Source organism: Amphiprion ocellaris, chromosome 4 (assembly GCF_022539595.1).
Source record: "Amphiprion ocellaris isolate individual 3 ecotype Okinawa chromosome 4, ASM2253959v1, whole genome shotgun sequence".
In the NCBI taxonomy this organism is placed as follows: domain Eukaryota; kingdom Metazoa; phylum Chordata; class Actinopteri; family Pomacentridae; genus Amphiprion; species Amphiprion ocellaris.
Genome location: NC_072769.1, coordinates 34077430 through 34084037, shown reverse-complemented (window position 1 = coordinate 34084037; position 6608 = coordinate 34077430). Strand labels below are relative to the sequence as shown.

The 6608-nt window shown below is 38.4% G+C and overlaps 1 protein-coding gene across 2 annotated transcripts in view; it reads left to right on the top strand.

Moving 5' to 3' along the window:
- Positions 1–5694: 5694 nt before the first annotated feature.
- The window catches only part of si:dkey-237i9.1 (SEC14-like protein 1), a 40919-nt gene continuing 40005 nt past the window's right edge, over positions 5695–6608 (top strand). Inside the window, exon 1 of one of the 2 annotated variants that reach the window (XM_023284473.3) lies at positions 5695–6056. The gene's annotated coding sequence lies outside the window, so the exon portion shown is untranslated. The remainder of the gene's footprint in view (positions 6057–6608) is intronic. The other variant, XM_023284474.3, reaches the window with a different exon arrangement.

Here is a 6608-nt window from a genome sequence, read left to right as displayed (position 1 = left end):
TAATCAGCTTTGTTTTGATTAGCGTTGTTTTGCATTATATCTTATTTATACAGCACAGAAGACATATCTGAGTTCTCTCTCCTTCTTAAGTGTTGTGCTGTTTCCATAGAGGTGCAAGCCTTTATACGGCAGTGAAATATGAGCCCACAGTAAGAAAAAATGTAACAGGAGCAGAAAATACCTGAAAATGTGTTGGGGCTCAGATGATAATTCAGTGATGATAATAGTTATCAGCTGAAGGCTGAGTTGAGTTGAAGTTTTTCTGTCAAAATCTCTTCCAGCAGTAGCATTTTTGCTGTAAAGTCTAATTCAAGTGATGTTTCTGTTGGATTTTTGACTGTCTTTAGTCATATTTTCTTATATTTATCAATAATAAATGCCATGGTGAGAGACCGTGGTGAGAGTGTGTGTGTGTGTGTGTGTGTGTGTGTGTGTGTGTGTGTGTGTGCGTGCGCGCGCGCGCGCGTGTGTGTGTATGCGTGTGTATGTGCAGTTGCGTGTATATATGTACATATCGAGGGTGGGAGGGACGAGTTTTCTTGTTTTTAATTTAATGTTTTTAATGTTGTAAAGCACTTTGTGTTGCATTTTTATTGAATGAAAAGTGCTATATAAAAAAAAGTTTGATTGATTGATTGATATAAAATATCATCAATCCTTTAACATGAACTTAATTAAAAGTCTGGCTCACCTCTGTGAGGTCTACTGAGGCACATTGTGATAATATGCTCACAAAAAAAAGACTAAAATGCAGATGTTGTGCAGATTTTATGTTAAATGTGTAAAAAAAAAAAGAACCACAAATGCTAAACATGAATGCTTCAGATTTTGTAGAAATCCACCAGCAAATGTGGATATTTTCAGTGGAATAGAAGCCATTAGCCTGCTGGTGGCGTTAAATGACAGCTCAGGTGATTTCAGTTGAAAAGCATATTTTGAAAGGTTATTTTCCTGAGTTGTAGTGACAGACTGTCCAGTTAACTGTAGGTTCATCCATTCATTGATTGCTTTTCTTATTCTCTTCTGCTCCACTAGGTGGCAACACAATTTCAAAATAAACTGTTGAGGTTTCGGCAGCGCTGCTCATCAACATAAAAATAATAATAATCATAAACCAAACAAGCATTATGATAAAAATTGAAACACATTTTTGCAACAAAAATATTTCTGATTCTCCTGTTAAGTTAAAGTTTGTGCTGTAACACAGATGATCAATGTAGAAAATTGAATACAGTGTCATATTTAATCAGACATAACACTGATTAAATATGACACATAGACACTGTTATTGATGTATAGTTTATTAAAACCATAATGCTTAAACAATAGCAATATAAATCATCTGAACCTCGAAACCTGCCTGTGTGTTGTCTTAAAGAAATCACCAAAACACACCATTTATTAGAGGTAGAAACTGTTAAAACAGAAGAAATGATCAGATTTTGAACTTTCTGATGGATTGTGAACTAATTACCTGTGATGTGCTGCTATGTTGTGAAACTGAACCAAATCTAAGCTTAAAATTGTTATATTTCTTCAAAAATCATTTTATTCCATGTGTGTTTTATGACAGTATTTAGGGCCAATTTGATACACTCATTAGAGTCACCCACAACCGCTACAGTTTAGTACAGATCTGAAGAAGCAAATCATTGACCTGAACAAGTCAGGAAAGAAACTTGGAGTTATTTTATAGCAGCTACAGATCCCAATATATTCTGTGCAGACAATTGTTTGTAAGTATGAAGTGCATGGTACAGTTGTCTCACTGCCACGATCATGAAGAAAACACAAATTACCACCTGCTGGGCGCCCTGGTAGCAGGTGACCCATAAACAGGAGCTATAGTCCCCAACGCAGCGGTCAGGGGTTCAAGTCTGATCCACGGCCATTTGCTGCATGTTTTTCCCCCACTCTTTTACCCATGTTTCCTGTCTCTCAACTGTCCTATAAAATAAATCCTAAAAAGGCAAAAAACAAACAAACAAACAAAAAAAAACAAGAAAAGCACTCAGAAAGTGCAGTCCTCCGCCAAGGCCTCATATGGCATTGTCAGAAATGCAGCACTTTTTTGAAGAAATGCAACATTTTTTTTATTAGTTACTGATGATCAGAAATCATGGCAACATAGAATGTATCCATTTAATATAGATGTACCCACAAACAAAGTGACCTTGTGCTGAGCACAGGTGTATGTTATGCATGTGTACGTTATGTACGGATACCGAACTGTGTGACCTAAATATGTAGCAATGGCGAGAAATGATGGGACTCGGAGACACCCCCACAATTTAATCATTTGTTCCTTGTATCATTTCCGCAGTGGTCGAATTGTAGTAGGATCGGGATCATGTGATCATCAGCAGGCAGCTGATGTAGCGTTCACTTGTCATAGTTACATGCCACTATCTCGCAATGATACATAAATCCTTAACAAATCTGTGAATCCAGACTATAAGCCACATCACTGCCAAAATCCAATGAGGTGGTCCTTGTGTCATTCCTGACCTTCCCTGAAAATTTCATCCAAATCCGTTATTACGTTTTTGAGTAATGTTGTGCACAGACAGACAAACGTATGCCAAGAGTCACGTACCTCCATCGCGTTCCTTGGTGGAGTAATTATCACCTGCTACTGAGAGACTATTGGTCAGGATGGGACAGATCTCCACTGTCATTGTTAAACAAAAGCAAAAGGCAGAATAGTCAAGAGTCAACCAAAAATCACCAAAAGCAGATCTGCAATGAATCAGAAGCTGCTAGAACACAGGTGTCAGTGCCTTCAGTGTTTACATCACTGTGGCCTGAAAGGCTCAAATGAGAAGTTCTTCCTCTAGAAGTGGCATCTTAAAGCTCACATGAGGTTTGCTGCTGTTCACATGGACAAAGAAAAAGCCTTCTAGAGAAAAGTTCTGTGGAGATGAAGCAAAAATTGAACTTCTTGGCCACAATTAGAAGAACTATGTTTGAAGGAGATAAGGTGAGGCCTTTAACCCCAAGAACACCTAACCCACTGTAAAGCATGGTGGTGGCACTATCCTACTCTGGGGTTGTTTTTCTGTCAGTGGAACTGGTGCTCTGAACTGTGATGAAGAAGATGAAGACTGTAATTAATCTGCTGCTGAGCTGGTTGCATAATAGTGCTAATAATCCCTGCACATCCCTCATGACTGCACTGTAATTAATTACACATTATCTCAAATAAAACTCTGATGCAGTGCCGTGAGGACAGTTGTCTTCATTTTGATCTGATTAGTTGCTCATTGCTGTCTGTCCCCTGGTGTTTGTCCTTCACTTCAACAGATGTGGGCACACTGAGACGCTGAAGTCGGCCTTAAATTCGTAGTTAAAGGACAAACTAAGGGAAACTCCGACTGAGCACCGATCTACTCTTTTCTTCACATTATAATCATGTAAAATCTTGTTAGACACTTTGGGTAAAATGTCCAGTTCTAAAACTGCTACAGACTGGTCAAATCTGGACTACACTGTCCCAGAGAGAGACAAATGATTATTTAAAACAGTTTCTGATTTATGAAACCTTTATTTGGATTTTTGAATATGCAAGGGAAATTTCAAAGTTTGGCATGTTGACTTCATTGGACCAGTTACAGAAGTAAAAGCTTGTTTTATAGACTGGTCCAATCTGGGCTACATAGTTTCAAAAAGTCTAAAAAAAAATTCAGTTGGAAGATAAAGTTGTCGAGATTTAACCCATTTGTGTGTAGTTGTTTTAGATCTGATATAATGTGGTCCAGATGATTGCATACTCACCAGTAGAAAAAGGATTTCACAAACCAGACACTTTGTTTTAGAGACCCTTTAGAATCCTTGGGACAATTTAGTCCAGATCTGATCTATCTAAGCAGAAGGGTTTTAGATCTGGACCTAATTTAATGTGGTCAAGGTGAAGAAAAAAACAACAGAAATCTCCATTTTTAGCATTGTCACAAATAGAATAAACGTTTTTACAAATAATAACTCTGTTTTGAAGAATCTTCAGCCTCTGTAAGATAATCTAGTCCAGATGTGACCCATTTATGTACAGTGGTTTTAGCTCTGAACCTGGTCTAATGTGGCCCAGATGTGAAAAAAGCAGTAAAATCTTTGTTTTCAATAGTAGAATCAAAGTTTCTCAAATCAGATTTGACCCGCCGAAGTAGAATGGTTTTAGATCTGGACCTGGTCTAATGAAGTGGTCTAGATGAAAAACAAAAAACAAAACAAAAACAAAACCAATGAAATCTGTCTCCCTCTTTTAAAACATTTTCACAAATAGAATAAAGGTTTAACAAATAATAATAACTGAGTATTGAAGAATGTCAGGTGTCTGTATCATAATCTAGTCAAGTTTGACTCATTTATTTATAGCGGTTTTAGATCTGGACCTGGTCTAAATGTGGTCCTAATGAGAAAAAAAGCAGCAACATCTTCATTTTACTAATATAATAAAGTTTCACAAACTAGAAACTGTGTTTTAAAGAGTCTTTAGCATCTCAGGAACAATCTAGTCCAGATTTGGTCTTTCTAAGAGTAACCTGGTCTATTGTGGTCTACATGTGAGAAGGCAGAAAAATCTCCCCTTTTCAGCACTTTCATAAATAGAATGAAGGCTTTATGAATCAGAAACACCGTTTTCAAGAATCTGTGAGATAATCTTGTCCAGATTTGAGCCACATATATATAGTGGCTTTACATCTAGACCTGGACACGTGGTCCAGATAAGAACAAAAAACTGTAAAATATTCCTTTTCACACATACAACAAAAGTTTCACAAACCAGAAACTGTTTGAAAGACTTTAGCCCAGATTTGACCCACCTAGGTTGAATGGTTTTAGATCTGGACCTGGTATAATGTGATCTACATGCATAAAAGAAAACAAAACAAAGAAACCTTCATTATTTGCATTTTCACAAATAGAAAAACAGTTTCATGAATCAGAAACTATGTCTTCAAGAATCTTCATTGTCTGTAAGTTACTCTAGTCCAGATTTGACTTATTTATATGTAGAAATTTTACATCTGACATGGTCTGTCATGGTCCATACGAAAATAAAATCTTTATTTTCACGAATGCATCAAAGCTTTCACAAACCAGAAACTGTGTTTTTAAGACTCTTTACACTCTGGACAATCTAGTCCAGAGCTGACCTTTCTAAGTAGAATGGTTTTGGATTTAGACCCGTTCTAATGCGATCTATATGCGAGAGAGAGAGAGAGAGAGAGAAAAAAGAAGGAGTTTTCACTACTAGAACAAAGGTTTCACAAATCAGAAATAATGTTTTTAAGACTTGTTAGCCCCTCAGAGACAATCTAGTCCAGATTTGACCCAGTTACATATAGCGTCTTTGGATTTGGACCTGATCTAAATCTTAATTTCTTGCATATCCACCAGTCGTCTAGTGTGGTAGAGATGCATAAAAATGCAGTTAAATCTGCCATAAATCGTAAAAGTGTGATTCAGATAGGATTAATTCTTAACCTAAAACGTCTAACGGTTTCAAATCATAAAAATGTAGGAGAAAAACAGAGAAACCATCGAAACAAGGGGCTGTAAGTTAAGTGTCCCTTAACTTTTCCATTTAACCGTCGAACCTGAAGCTGACTTCACCATCGGACAGAAGGTTTTTATGAACGTGGAGCTGCGCTGGAAAAAAAACAGCTTACGAAACGGGGAGGAGCAACTCGTCCACAGACATGACAGGGAGAGGAGGAGAGGAGAGGACCGGGAGAGGCGAACTGTCCTCCGGTGTCGACACTTCATCCACTTAAAGGCGCGATTTACCGGCGGACTCTTCGGGATATTTAGCGGCGTTGATCTCCTAACACCGGGCCGCGAGGAAGACTGCTGCCGTCGCCGTTAGCCTGTTAGCTCCTCGCTCCGGCTAAATGGCCAACTAGCACAACAAAGCTAACCGCCGTTAGCTGCTGGACCCGGCGAAGTGAGTGAAGAGCCGAGGAGGGGAATGGAAAGAGTTCACCCGGAGAGCACTTTGAGAAGCAAGGACGACTAACCAGGCTAAACCAAATTACTTTTAGTTCCCTGAATCACCGGTAAGCATTACCGTTTTGTAAAGTTAGCGCTAGCTGACGGGCTAGTCTCAATTAGCCAGCAGTGTTTTTTCTTTCTGTTAGCTAACAAGTCGGTGTGGCAAACGTTGTTAGTACTGTGGTGGTGGCACATCTTATTTACTTAATTCTTGAGTTTTTTTCTTCAGATTTTATGGAGAGTTTTAAACGTTGCTCTTAAGCAATTCTCAGAAAACCAAAACAAACCAAGATGAAACGGTTCAGAAAACATGAAGCTAACTTTCAATATGAAACCACGAAAAGTGCACATGCAGTTAAAAGTTAACATAGGTTGACATAGTAGTCAGGGAACAGCATGTCCTTAACACTCTGAGTGGGTGTAAATGTGTTAATTAAGCCTCCTAATTAACGTACACTTGAAGTAATTGTGTTGTTTTGACGTGTCTCCTAAGTTGCTGAGCGATCCTGAAGCATGACGGTAAATATGTGTTGCAGTAGCGTTGGTTAGCAGTGGTTAGCTTTGTGTTGCGCAGAGAGCGACCTGTTTGGATTCTCTGTGTCCCAGCCTGGTTATTA